The sequence below is a fragment of the Hemiscyllium ocellatum genome, chromosome 36, assembly GCF_020745735.1.
Source record: "Hemiscyllium ocellatum isolate sHemOce1 chromosome 36, sHemOce1.pat.X.cur, whole genome shotgun sequence".
NCBI lineage: Eukaryota > Metazoa > Chordata > Chondrichthyes > Orectolobiformes > Hemiscylliidae > Hemiscyllium > Hemiscyllium ocellatum.
The window spans coordinates 46,323,728-46,339,266 of record NC_083436.1 but is presented as its reverse complement, the minus strand read 5'-3'; the positions used below and the strand labels follow the sequence as shown (position 1 = coordinate 46,339,266).

Here is a 15,539-nt window from a genome sequence, read left to right as displayed (position 1 = left end):
TAATGGGTACCAGTTAAAGGTGGGTAAATGGCATTGAGGTACAAATCTAATGGACCATGAGAAAAGGAAGCATCATGGCAAGTTATTATCATACAAGCGTATACATCACCATCCGAGGAAAAAGGCTCTCACTGTCCATCCTGTCTAACCCTCTGATTATCTTGTATGTCTCAAATAAGTCACCTCTCAACCTTATTCTCTCTAAAAAAAAGCAGCCTCAAGTTCCACAGCCTTTCGCCATAAGACCTCCCCTCCATACCAGGCAACATCTTCATTAATCTCCTCTGAACCTTTTCCAAAGCTTCCATATCCTTCCTATAATGCGGTGACAAGAATTGTACACAATACTTCAAATGCAGCCACACCAGAGTTTTGTACAGCTGCAGCATGACCTCATGGCTCCAAAACTCAATCCCTCTACCAATAAAAGCTAATACACTGTATGCCTTCTTAATAACCCTATCAACCTGGATGGCAACTTTCAGGAATCTATGTACACGGACACAGAGATCTCTTTGTTCATCTACTCTACCAAGAATCTTACCATTAGCCCACTATACTGCATTCTTGTTACTCCTTCCAAAGTGAATCACCTAACACTTTTTCACATTAAACTCCATTTGCCACCTCTCAGCCTTGCAGCTTATCTATGTCTCCCTGTAACCTGTAAAATCCTTCAGCACTGTCTACAACTCCAACGACTTTAGTGTCATCCACAAATTTACTAACCCGTCCTTCTACGCCCTCATCCAGGTCATTTATAAAAATGACAAACAGCAATGGCCCCAAAACAGATCCCTGCAGTACACCACTAGTAAATGAACTCCAGGATAAACATTTCCCATCAACCATCACCCTCAGTCTTCTTTGAGCGAGCCAATTTTTGATCCAAACTGCTAATCACCCTCAGTCCCATGCCTACGTATTTTTTGCAATAGCCGACCATGGGGAACTTTATGAAAATCCTGACTGAAATCCATAAACACCACATCAACCGCTTTACCCTTATCCACCTGTTTGGTCATCATCTTAAAGAACTCGAAAGTAGGGAGGTTATAAATAAACTATGATGTAGCTCTAGCGCAAATATAGAATAAAGTCATAATGGTTAAAAAGCACAGGAAGAAGCTGCTTCACCTGTCACATTGTGTCAGTTCAATGTCGAAGCAACTTCCAATCCCTCACCTTTTCCCCAAACACCTGCTAATTTTTTTCTTTACAGATAATTATCTATTCTGTTTTGGAGGCTTCTCTATTGACCACCTTCCACTCCACATTCAGGCAGCATGCTGCAGACCAGCCCTGTGACAAGTATTTTTCCTCAGGTCATCGTTGCTTCATTTGTCAATTATCACAATTCTGTACCATCTGCTTCCTAATCCTTCCATCAGTGGGATCTGTTTCTCATGGGAACAGTCCCAGCTTCTACAGTCTATCCAATAACTTAAAGATTTTCATCCTTGAAGCTGTTGTCATGACTACTTTTCATCCTCAAATTCTTCCAGAACTAGACACAATAGTCCAGGCTGTACCCTTAGTCCCTGAATCAGTGTAACTTGACACGCCATCTGAAGTATTGTATCAGCTTCCTCCAATCTATTTCAGTCTCATTTTAAATCTTTAATGGAACATACCTCAGTATTTAACAATCCATTGTCGCTTGAATTTTTGTTCAGATTAATCATAAATAAAATTCAAATGTTCTAAACTTTGTTTTAATCATGTGTTGATTACTGAAAGTAACTAATTTTACAATAAAGTTACACCGCTCATACCACTTTCTAAATATAATAAGACACAATCACTATCAGTAGATTTTCTACAAACCTCTGTTTTAATGAATGACAATACAGTATAGGAAAAATGCAAAGGGTCACACGATAGAAAGTTCAGCTGTTAATATGAAATCAGCAACAGGGCAACAGATTGCCACATCCCTGGAATCTCCTCCTAGTTAAAGACATAACTGAATGTTTTTGTCAGTGCCAGTGTCCCTGAAAAAAAGACAATACCTAAACCTCACCCATATTCTCCACGTCAGTTTAACATAAGAGCCTGATTTTGTTCCCAGATTAGGAGCACAGAGATGGGACATTCCCCAGTCCTGCTAATGTGATCCAGGAGAAACTCAACTGAAGTGGGAATTTTCTTTGTGTTGGGGTAGTGGGATTGCCTGGGAGACCCTCTGGCAAAAATGGATGGAAGCTACACTCTGTGGATGTGAGCTCAGTGTAATGTCTGCCTCTCTATGCTCGGAGACTGCTGCAGTTTAATAAGAACCAAAACAACTCTCCAGCTTCACTCCTCCCACTATCCCCACATCACATCCATGCCACCGTATAACCTCCTTGGGCGGCACGGTGATTAGCACTGCTGCCTCATAGCATCAGAGACCTGGATTCAATTCCCACCTCAGGCGACTGTGTGGAGTTTGCACATTCTCCCAGTGCCTGCGTGGGTTTCCTCCGGGTGCTCCGGTTTCCTCCCACAGTCCAGGTTAGGTGAATTGGCCATGCTAAATTGCCTGTAGTGTTTGGTGAAGGGGTAAATGTAGGGGAATGGGTCTGGGTGGGTTGTGCTTCGGCGGGTCGGTGTGGACTTGTTGGGGTGAAGGGCCTGTTCCCACACTGTAAGTAAGTAATCTAATCCTTTCCCCCATGGCCCCCTTATCCACCCATAGCTCCTTATAACCCGAACCACACTGGCATTTTATAGCTCCATGCTAATTATGCCCTTGTATCCACTTCCCTTGTCCTTTCATAGCTCCTGTAATACCAACTCCTGCCAATCTATATCTGTAACCAACCACCTTTTACACCCAGCCACCAACCACATTACAAATGCTGCTCCCTCCACACTTCATGTCAGCTCTCATGAAGAGTCTAGATGATCTAGACTCGAAACGTTATCTTCCTCTCTCTCTCTCTGGATGCTGCCTGAGCCTCTTTGATCTCCAGCATATGGTCCACATCTGTAGTCATTCGCTCCTATCCTGTCCCCTCCAACCAAGGTTATCCACCATTCACCACAGGCAAACCTCAGGATTTCCATACTGAAATAAAGTTATTCTGCTGATGAGGGTCATTGTTTTAAGAAGGGGGCTTTTTAAAAAAATAGATAAAAGTGCATTCGATAATCTCTTACAGAAACAAACATTTATATTCTACATTGTTTGATTATTCCAATGAATTTACACACTTTAGGTAAATTCATGTGTAATTTTCTCAACGTTAAAAGCCACTTGAATGTCAGTCGGGAGGTACCTGCCGGAGTTTCTGCCGTGGTGAATACCTGGGCCTTAAGTCTTGGGAAGAGACATATGCGCGACCGTGTTAGCGTCCACAGTAATTCACTTGGCCAAAGGATACAGCGCTAAATGCTGCGCTCTGCCCTCAACACTCCCCAGACTTTGCAATCAACACGATGGCGCTAGAAAACAAAAGACTGGAAAGCCGACATTTGCTATAATTTAATTTATAATTAAGGGTGGTTACTCTTTTCAACAGAACCCGAGGTTTCCAGAGAAGTGAATAATTTTCCCATTCCTTACCGTACGCTCTGGGGGGTAATTCAATTTTCCAACTTTCTTCCCTCAAGAACTACGGCGCTAACGTGGAATTTGTACGTGGGTTTGATGAGGGAGTAGATTTCTATAAACTACAGAACCCACCTATCCTTGCGCCTACATCCGCCCTCAGACATTCTGTATGTTTTACACAGACTCATTCAACAGAATCTGTGCTGTCAAAGTCCGCTGCTTCTGCAGAAAGCGCTGGCTGGGAGAGACAGACCCACAACAGCCACAAAATGAAAATTCGTTTCAGTTCCTGACCAATAAGACAGGCGCTATTTAAAAACGGAAGGTCAATGTTATATCCTTTTGCCTTTCCCAAATAACTTTCATATTCATCGTACAGTATAAACCGGGGCCATTCTGCCTCAAGGAGAAAGTGAGGTCTGCAGATGCTGGAGATCAGAGCTGAAAATGTGTTGCTGGAAAAGCGCAGCAGGTCAACCTGATCTTTGAATCATTAATTCAATTCCCCTAGACACTTAAACAAAATCATCTACGTACGCATTCAATTTTGACAAACCTGTTGGTGTTTTGAGGATGTCACTAGCCAAACAGATGATACCAGCCGGTTTGCTGTATTTAGATTTTCAGGCTTCTGTTAAGTTCTTTTAAAATGAAACAACTTTGGAGCATAATGGATATGGAATGATATTCTGGGATATAGAATTACGTATATGGGATATGGAATGATATATATGGGATATGGATATATATGACATACTGGGATATGAAATGATATATATGGGATATGGATATATATGACATACTGGGATATGAAATGATATATATGGGATATGGAATGATATATATGGGATATGGAATGATATATATGGGATATGGAATGATGTTCTGGCATGAACTGAGGCAGAAAGCAGAGAAAAGAATAAATCGGTCATTCTCAGATTGGTAGACTGAGTCAGTGAGCGAGATACAACTGTTGGAATAAATTGTATTTCCAAAATGTCTTTGAAAAAGAACACTTTTGGATATAACTAAAAATATTTGATTAGTACCATGTGGTAGATTTTGGACAAAAGACAGAAATGGGGAAATTGGGCCAAATAGCAGAATGTATGATTAGCAGGCTACAGAACAGAAAACAGGCTTATGGGTTTTGATATTAGTTATTCAGTTTGATAAACTGTGTTCTACAGATATTGGCACTGGGACTGTTAGTCCCAATTCTTACTGACAATTTGGATTCTGGAATTGGTAATGTTATTTCAAAATGTGTGGACAATGGGAAATAAATTGGGGCCTGTAGCTAATGCATAGAATAACAGTGTCTGATACAGGAAGGCAATAATAGATTAGATATGTAATTGCCAAATGAACTTCAACATCAATAAATATCAGCTGGTACAAATTGGTGGCTCGAGGGCACATACAAAATGTATACGTCTCAATAAGATAGAGAAACAGAGACCTGGGCTTACAAGTCATTAAATCTAGTAATGCAAGTTAATTAGGCCATTTTAAGAAAAATACAACATAGCACCAGTATTCATTTCTATGGGGTGGTAAAGCAGAAAAGCAAACCTGCACGGATACTAGGATCAAGTGTGGAAGTTGGACTGTCTGGATTGCTCTGTGACAGCCTTCTTGGATTTGAAAGGCTGAATGGCCTCTGTCAGACTTGTAAATAATTCTTTGACTGTATGATTCAAGTTCACCTTAACCACCTCCGACACTTCCCTCCCCTTCCTCGACCTCTCCATCTCCATTTCTGATGACTGACTCAACACAGGCATCTACTGCAAATCCACCAACTCCCACAACTACCTGGACTACACCACCTCCCACCTCCCCTCCTCTAAAAATACTACACCTTCCTCCCAATTCCTCTGCCTCTGCTGCATCTGCTTCCAGGAGGACCAATTCCACACCAGAACATCCCAGATGGTCTTCTTCTTCAAGGACTGCAATTTTCCCTCCCATGTGTTTCCCCCCCAGCACATCTCCTCCACTAGCTGCATCTCTGCCCTTGAACCCCACCCCCCAACCGCGACAAGGACAAAACTCCCTGGACCTTACCTTCCACACCATCAACCTCTAGATACATCGCATCATCCTCTGCCATTTCTGCCACCGACAAACAGACCCCACCACCAGAGATATGTTTCCCTCCCCATCCCTATCAGCATTCCACAGAGACCATTCCCTCCGCAACTCCCTCGTCAGGTCCACATTCCCCACTAACCCACCCTCCACTCTTAGCCTCTTCGCCTGTCACCACAAGAAGTGTAAAACCTCCCCCCTCACCTCTGTCTAAGGCCCCTAAAGAATCCTTCCACATCCAGCAGAGATTTTCCTACACATCTAAACACCTTATCTACTGTGAACGAGGCTCCTTTACATTGGGGAGACAGGATGCCAACTCATGAAACATTTCAGGGAACATCTCTGGGACAAGTACCCAACAACCCCACCACCCTGTGGCTGACCACTCCAACTCCCCCATCCACTCTGCCACATGTCTCCTCCACCACCATATGCTAGTCATCCGCGCCAGGAGCAAAAACACATCAGCTTCCACCTTGGGATCCTCCAACCACCTGGTATCAATGTCAATTTTACCAGTATCTTCATTTCCCCTTCCCCCACTTCGTCCCAGCTCCAACCCTCCAAATCAGCCCCTCCAACTCCAACCTGTCCATTTTCCTTCCTATTTATCCACCCAACCTGCTGCTCTGACATATAACCATCACCTCCCCCACACCTGCATCTACCTATTGCCTTTCAAGCTACCTTTCCCCCAACCCCACCCCTCTCCTATTTGTCTCTCAGCCCCCTTCCCTCACAGCCCAGCCACCCCACATTCCTGATGAAGGGTGTATGCCTGAAACGTGGACCCTCATGCCCCTCGGATGCTGCTTGACCGGCTGTGCTTTTCCAGCGTCACACTTTTTGACTCTGATCTCCAGTATTTGCAGTCCTCACTTTCTCATGATTCTAATTTACATCAACGTAGATATTTCCAAGTTTGCAGATGATGCAAAACTAGGTGAGGATGATGTGCAAACATGTTTCAAGGGAATTTGACAACCTGAATGTAGCAGATGAAATATAATGTGGCTTCGTGTGAGTTAATCCACTTTGAAAGGAGGAGCATAGGGTTATAAAGTCATAGAGATGTACAGCATGGAAACAGGCCCTTCAGTCCAACCCGTCCATGCCGACCAGATATCCCAACCCAATCTATCGTAAAGATGTTGTGAAACTTGAAAGGGTTCAGAAAAGATTTACAAGGATGTTGCCAGGGTTGGAGGTTTGAGCTACAGGGAGAGGCTGAACAGGCTGGGGCTGTTTTCCCTGGAGCGTCGGAGGCTGAGGGGTAACCTCATAGAGGTTTACAAAATTATGAGGGGCATGGATAGGATAAATAGACAAAGTCTTTTCCCTGGGGTCGGGGAGTCCAGAACTAGAGGGCATAAGTTTAGGGTGAGAGGGGAAAGATATTAAAGAGACCTAAGGGGCATCTTTTTCACGCAGAGGGTGGTACGTGTATGGAATGACTGCCAGAGGAAGTGGTGGAGGCTGGTACAATTGCAACATTTAAGAGGCATTTGGATGGGTATATGAATAGGAAGGGTTTGGAGCGATATGGGCCGGGTGCTGGCAGGTGGGACTAGATTGGGTTGGGATATCTGGTCGGCATGGACAGGTTGGAACGAAGGGTCTGTTTCCATGCTGTACATCTCTATGACTCTACGACTCTGTAACTCTTGTACTTAATACTCTGACCAATAAAAGAAAGCATACCAAATGCCTTCTTCACGATCCTATCTACCTGCAACTCCACTTTCAAGGACCTATGAACCCGCACTCCAAGGTCTCTTTGCTCAGCAATACTCTTAAGGACCTTGCCATTAAGTGTATGTCTTAAATGTTGACAGTTTGGGAAGTGTTGATGTCCAAACTGACTTGGGTGTCCTTGACCATAAATCGCTGAAAGCTAACACCCAAGCACAGCAAGCAGTTAGGAAGACAAATGGCACATTGGCCTACATCACAACAGGGTTTAAGAACAGAAGTAAAGATCTTGTGCTTCAATTATATAGAAGCTTGCTGAGAATGCACTTATAGAATTGTATGCAGTTCTGTTTCCCTTACTTAAGAAAGGACACCCTTTCCATAGTGGGAGAGCAGCAGAGATTTACCAAACTAATTCCTGAGATGCTGGGATTATACTGAGGAGATATGGAAGAGACTAGGCCTGAAGTCTCCAACAGTTTAGAATAACAAGAGGTGACCTCATTGAAACTTACAAAATTAATGCAGGACTGGACAGAATAGATGCAAGTGATGTTTCCCCAGGGTGGGACAGTCTCAGAATAAGGGTGTCGATAGTAGTCATGATTTGGAGGTGCCAGTGTTGGACTGGGGTGTACAAAGTTAAAAATCACACAATACCAGGTTATAGTCCAACATGTTTATTTGGAATTACATGTTTACTTACCATACATTTTTCACTTTCCTCAGAATGTCAAAGGATTCGAGAACTCAAAGTTTGTAAAGGTTATAAGAGCAAGCCTTACATTGCCAGCTTGCCAGTTTTAGCACACTGGTGGGAAAACATTTAGAAAGAAAATTAAGACAAAATTAACAGTAATGTGACAGATGTGGGTTGATTAAGGAAAGTCAGTGGGGATTTATTAAAAGCAAATCATATTTAACTAATCTGACTTCAACTTTGAAGGAGCACTTTATCAAAAGCCTTTGGAAGCCCACATAAAACTCATTACTCATCAACCTCTTTGATAAAATGCCATGTAATTGGTTTATCAGTGAAATTAAAGCTCAGGGTGTAAAGGATAAATAACATACGAATGCAAAGTGTCCAGACCTCTGTTTTACTTGAACTGTATCAATGGCCTAGTACTTGGGCACAGTTTCAAAATTTACAGAGGTCACAAAACCTGGAAGTGTTCTGATTTTTAGGGTGATAGTAATAGACCTCAAATTGTAGACAAATTAGAGTTACTGGAAATAGACATACATATGTGCTGAGGGAGGATATTCCCGGAAATACATTCAGGGAAGTTATTTGGGTGGTACTGAGAAATAAGAAAGAGATGATCCAGAACTAGAGGGCATAGGTTTAGGGTGAGATATAAAAGAGACCTAAGGGGCAACTTTTTCACACAGAGGGTAGTACGGGTATGGAATGAGCTGCCAGAGGAAGTGGTGGAGACTGGTACAATTGCAACATTTAAGAGGCATTTGGATGGGTATATGAATAGGATGGGTTTGGAGGGATATGGGCCGGGTGCTGGTAGATTGGACTGGATTGGGTTGGGATATCTGGTCAGTATGGACAGATTGGACCAAAGGATCTGTTTCCATGCTGTACATGTCTGTGACTCTATATCAGGTAAAATTTAATTTGGGGAGCTGCAAAATGATGCTTTTTTGGTAGGGAGAGACATTATGAGAGGGTACAATTCTAAAATGGGCACAGAAACAAAAGATAATGTGGAAAAATATGTGATTTACATGCATAAATCACGAACGGGAAGAAAGTGATTAGTAGGACAAATAGAATTCTGTGCTTTATAAAGAAAGCATATACTACAAAAGCAAAGAGGTTATGGCAAACATTTATACACACTGATGCAGGCTGAACTGGAGAAACACATCCAATTCTGGACACTACACTTTAATCTTTAGAAAACAATATGAATGCACTGGAGAGGATAAAAATGATTTATGTGCATTACTCCAGGGTGAAGGACTTCAATTAAGACAATAAATTGGAGAAGGTGAATTTTCTCTTTTGAGGAGATCTAATAAAGTATTCAAAATCAAGAGGGACTGGATAGAGTAAACATGAAGAAACTATTCAAGATGCCAGAAATGCAGGGAGATTATTAAATCAAAAGCAAAATAGCATGGATGCTGGAAAGCTAAAATAAAAATAGAAACTGCTGAAAATACTCAATGTCAAGCAATTTTGGAGAAGAAGCAAAGAAAGTTCATAGGCAGGAGCCTGTTGAAGTGTCAGGAATCTTGCATATCGAATGGACAGCCAATGAGAAACCAGATAACCTTTCCACAGGAATGATATGGAGGAGCCAGTGTTGGACTGGGGTGGACAAAGTTGAATATCGCACAACACCAGGTTATAGTCCAACAGATTTATTTGGAAGTACATCTTTCAGAGTGCTGCTCCTTTGTCAGGTAATGAGTTACCTGAAGAAGGAGCAGTGCGCTGAAAGCTATACTTCCAAATAAACCTGTTAGACTATAACTTGGTGTTGTGTGATTTTTAACTTTTTCCACAGGAAAGCAGACTGAATCACAAGCCAGTCAGTGAGTGGAGGCTGCTGGTGGGTCTTCCAAGAGAATTAAAACCCGGTGAGATAGGAGTCTCACCTCCTAAGAACTATTGATTAATTAGAGGCCAGCAGTTATTGTGCTCAACAATGCCATTATGGAGGCTGTAGCTGCTACAGGAAAAACACTGACCAGAGTGCAATGATTGCAAAGCCACCAAGATGACAAGTAAGTAATGTGAGCTTGGAGGTGTTTCAAAAGGTTGTCTTGGATAAGGGTGCGGGAGGGAGGGTATTAGGGACTCAGTAGTAAGGGTCAATCAATGGCTTTCAGTGGCCCTCTTCCTGATGTCCTGTTCCTGGATCAGGCACAGTGCTATCGATTTAAGTGACTCGTCCATTCTGTGAAAGTAATGAGCATGCTGCATAGCAACAGGCCTGCCTATAGCAGTAATCCATTGATTAGCCACTTGGCCCTCAATTGATGGCAAGGCAAGAAGCTTGACCATGAACTTTCTTGCCCAGAATTTAATTCAGACAGAGGCAGAAAGGTGACAATGATTAGATATGACACAACACCATCCTCCCTAATTATGTGCCCTCCTACTTCCAAGCTCACTACCAGTGAAAGCAGAAGATTCTGCATACATTGCAAAATCTGTGACCTTACCTTCAAACCTGAATTTTTCCAACATTTTCTCTTTTATTTGAGGTTATATAAATACAATTTATGAGATAAGATGATAATATCCAGTAAACCAAGCTCCCGTGTTTGAGTATACAGAACGTCGGGTGAGAGAGCTCTAGAGTTTGATCACAAAATGGACCTGATATATTTATTTTTCTTTGTATTCATTACTGACTTTGCTTGCTTTTCCTCTCCATTTATGCCTATGCTTTTCTCCTTCTGCATTTTCCCCATTATTTTTCTTTCTCTTTCTCCTTATCTCTGTTTCTGAACTGATGTCCCTTTCTTGTCCTCTGTTCTTTTTAGGCATTGTTCTGTTTCTGTTTTTATATTTATTATGTCAATCCCTGAATTTTAATTCCTTGTATATTACTTATTTCTCTATGAAGGTGAAGGCGTCTTTAAGAGCCACTTTAAAAATGTTACCTTTGAAAAGCAGTCACTGTTATGAATGTTCCTTGGATCATTTTACTGTGTAATAAATGCAAGACATAGTTGCTGTAAATGCCCTACAAAGTGTGTGCGCAGCAAGGTCCCAAAGAGAATGTTGTGCATTTGTATTTTTCTTGAATTAGGAAATAATGATTGTAACAAGATCAGCCAGCTGAACCTCTTAGAATATGAGTTCTCTAACTGAGGTTGTCAATCTGGTCCAATCCCCAGAGAGCTGACATATAAAAAGGATGAGTTTCAGAGCTAATAACACTAATGCCTGACTCTGTATGAAGCAGTATTACAGCCAATAATTCTTAATGTGTAAGTAAAAGGTGACTTGATGACAGGACACCAGACTTTGTGGAGTTATTTCAAGACCTGTAGCTAGATTTGAGTGTTCACTCTTTTTTTCTTTTCTTGGCATTCATTCTATGGTTAGGACTGTGCCTTTCAATGTTGTTGTAAGCTGTATTCCATGTTTTGCATCAGTACTTGCATCTACTTTTATCTTTATTTTATATTTTTCTGCATTCGTTCTATTTCTGTCTGCATAATTATCCTCAATTTATTTCTTGTCTTTATCAGTCTCTTCATATCTAACTTTGTTCCTATGTTTTCACTGATCTATTTTTCTCTATTTCTATATAAATATTTATTTGTGATTCTCTGCAAACATTATTTGTTTTCTGGTTATATGTGCCTGTGTATATGTGTCTTTTTTTGTCCTTCTCTGAATCAGGTCTTCAGCATATCGTATCAGCAAGATTGGGTATGCACATTCAATATCCTTTTCTTATGATACAGGCATGTGGATATGAAACTCATGATCTTTATTGATGATTATGCAAGTTTAAGCTATTACATAGAGTGGTCAGGAGACCATGACTAACATTACTCACAAGTATTGTGACACCTAATTCATATTCTAGACTGAAATCTTAATGGATCAAATTCAGTTTTTTTTCTCTTTTAACGAGACCATCTTTCAATAAGACACAAGCAAAAAATGCTGTTGAACACCACCACCTGCAAGTTTCCCTCCAAACAGAAATTAGTGGTGAAACTCAACAGATCTAGCAGCATCTGTGGGAAGAAAGCAGAGTTAACGTTTCGGGTCCAGCGACTCTTCTTCAGAAGTGATTACCTTTTATAACATCTCTATAGGACCTAATTTAACTGTGGCTTCAATTCCCTGTCTTAAGAATCATGTGGCCTCTTTAGATTTGAGTCTCCATACAACTGAGTTTTGACTTTCTCAGCTTCAAATAAGCCCTTCAGGGTTTAAACCAAAATAGTTCTGGTCTGATACCTTCAAATAATCTGCTTGCACTGAGGCAATCTATTTTTAATATTCGAAATTATCCCATTTCTCTAGGAGCAACTGTCTTACACATTAAGCTTCAGTCAAGACTTCTGCAAACCTGAAATTGTTCGTCAAGCAATGGCTGTTTTCCCTAAGCCAAAAAAAAGGTGATCTCTGGATCTATCTATAGACAAGCACAACTGTTTACTCTATCCACTTGTAAACTCACCAACAGAAGAAAACTACTCTTTAGGAAGTCTTTCTCTCGTACTATGTTTTTTAAGAAATCAATATAGCTACAGAAATATTTGCAAGTTAATCATTACACTGCAAATCCACATGTCACTAGTTCAAAATCCAAACTGTAAATTAAACATTACTAATACATATATAAATCACAACAAGCAAGACTTGTATTATGTCCTGTATGTTTGTCTTTTATGGCTAATCATGTAAAGCTTATGTAAAATTAACAGATAAGGTTGTTTCTACCACATGTAGTCGGTGTTAATATGTATATCAATGACATGAACAATGGGATTCTTTCACCTCCACTTGTGTTATGATCGATTTATTGTTCCTCAGACATTCTTCAATCCATGAGTGACTACTTCTGCCCTAATCATTTTGATATTCAGTACAGAGAGCCCTTTCTATCTCCACACTCCCTATGATTTCTCAGACATATACCAGACCAACAATTAAAGTTTGCATTGGCATCATCTCACACCTGCATATCCAGGTATCTCTGTCCAGAATACAATTAGCTGTTTTAATAATTAAAATATTTGCAATCTATTTAATTTCAGCTATTCTACTTGGTTTAAGAACTCTTGCACCAACATTCATGATTAGATTGAGTAGGTGAGAAAAAATGGTTGAAGGGATATGCAGATCAGGTATGTAAATGTGATTAGAACTATTTGGATGGAAGATATCAGCATGAGCTACTTTGTCCGTAAGACCTGTTTCCACACTGTGACTTCTACGTATGGATTTGAAAGAGATCATCAGCCAATGTTGGAGGGCTCTGCAAAAAAAAAATCCATTAACATAAACAGGAAATAAACTGGATACAGTATATTTAGCAAGTCTGGCAACATCTGTGGAGAGAAAACTAGTATTCAACACAGGTTTAAGATATTTTCTGATTATACTGTTCAGGAACGTTATTGCACACCTCTGAAACAGTTGGAACTCGAGCCCTGGTCCAGGGATAGAGACGAAAGCTGAAAATGTGTTGCTGGAAAAGCGCAGCAGGTCAGGCAGCATCCAAGGAACAGGAAATTTGACGTTTCGGGCATAAGCCCTTCTTCAGATTCCTGATGAAGGGCTTATGCCCGAAACGTCGAATTTCCTGTTCCTTGGATGCTGCCTGACCTGCTGCGCTTTTCCAGCAACACATTTTCAGCTCTGATCTCCAACATCTGCAGACTTCACTTTCTCCTCCCCAGGGATAGAGACCCTATCACTGCACAACAAAAGTCCTAACTCTTCAGATCTTCTGATGATAGGCCACAACCTTGATTAATTAACTTTGTTCCTTCCTCCAATTAAGATGTCACACACTGAGAATTTCCATCAGTTTCTTTTCTTTTTTTTAAATTCCTTAACCATTATTTCTTCAAATCAAGTTTAAACGCATGTTATTACATTCCCATTTAATGGGAATTTAATACTTGTAAAGGAAAAGCTTATGTGACACTTTAAATGCTTTTTGAAAACCCACTTGTGTGACATGCATTCCTTTTTCTTTATGGCCATATTCTTTTTTTCCTTGATTAAATGTGTCAAATGTGTTTTGCGTTTTACAAATCTCTGCTGGCTATTGCTAATTACTTTTCATTTTCCAAAGGGAATATTATTTTTATCTTGTGTCACAGACACTAGAAGCTTACTCACTAACTCATGTTAGGCAGAATATTCTAATTATTCAATCTATCATTTTCCCTATTCAAGAACACAGATAAAATATTAGAACCTTCGTGTGCTCTGCCAAAACCACTACATATAAGCTTATTAGAAAGTATATGGTTGGAGCTTCTGCTACCCACAGTGTTCTCGAATTTGGATAACAATGTTCTACAATGTGTATATCGATGTTCCAGAATGTGTGTATTAAGTCCCCTTGTTGTTCATTTTTCCTCTTGGCATTGACATCCCAGATTTTCCTCTTTTGTACTTTCTTTCATTATCTATTTTCTTTCTATTATTTCCTTCCATTATCTTCTCTTTCACTCTTCCTATTTAATATCTTCATTACTATTTTTCTCTCTCTAACTCTAGCCAGTTAGTAATCTTTACATTACATCCCTTGGGTATTACAGATCTCTCAGGATGCGAAATCCATGATATCATCTCTCAGAATACATCAAACTGATAGCTCTGAATTCCTCCTGCCAAAGGTATCTCATGCACACGTGGTCATTTAAACCACCAGGGGTATCATCTCAGATTTACCCACATGGTGCAGGATATGCAAATCACAGGCCTATGCTCCCAGATATTCCTGATTAAACACAATATGACCCTTGTCTGACTGCCTAGCATATTCCCCTCATCAACATTACACTTTAAACCCCTGTTCTACCCCACATTCACTAGGGCTAATCCACCTTGCATGCACATCTGGGAGAACATGTAAAATCCACATAGTCACCCAGGCTGAAATTGAAGATGGGTCCATGGGGCTGTGAGGCAGCAGTGCTAACCACGAGTCACCATACCACCCAGTGACTAGAACACCACCATTTTTTATTCCTTCCTCCATGATATTTAATGGGAGTTTTTTTTATTGTTTATCCATCATTTCCCTTGAACTGATTGATTTATCAGCTGCAAATGTGTTGCTGGTCAAAGCACAGCAGGCCAGGCAGCATCTCAGGAATAGAGAATTCGACGTTTCGAGCATAAGCCCTTCATCAGGAATAAGAGAGAGAGAGCCAAGCAGGCTAAGATAAAAGGTAGGGAGGAGGGACTAGGGGGAGGGGCGATGGAGGTGGGATAGGTGGAAGGAGGTCAAGGTGAGGGTGATAGGCCGGAGTGGGGGGGGGGCGGAGAGGTCAGGAAGAGGATTGCAGGTTAGGAGGGCGGTGCTGAGTTGAGGGAACCGACTGAGACAAGGTGGGGGGAGGGGAAATGAGGAAACTGGAGAAATCTGAATTCATACCTTGTGGTTGGAGGGTTCCCAGGCGGAAGATGAGGCGCTCCTCCTCCAGCCGTCGTGTTGTTGTGTTCTGCCGGTGGAGGAGTCCAAGGACCTGC

The 15,539-nt window shown here is 41.1% G+C and overlaps 1 protein-coding gene across 5 annotated transcripts in view; it reads right to left on the bottom strand.

The window, feature by feature from the left end:
* bdh2 (3-hydroxybutyrate dehydrogenase, type 2) overlaps positions 1-15,539 on the bottom strand; it is a 166,528-nt gene that overhangs the window by 89,759 nt on the left and 61,230 nt on the right. For 3 of the 5 annotated variants that reach the window (XR_009647079.1, XM_060851694.1, XM_060851697.1), the window contains exon 1: positions 3,551-3,628. The exons of 1 other annotated variant lie outside the window; for it this stretch is intronic. The gene's annotated coding sequence lies outside the window, so the exon portion shown is untranslated. Of the gene's footprint in view, positions 1-3,263; positions 3,341-3,550; positions 3,629-15,539 lie in introns of those variants that run through there. One more of the 5 variants, XM_060851696.1, reaches the window with a different exon arrangement.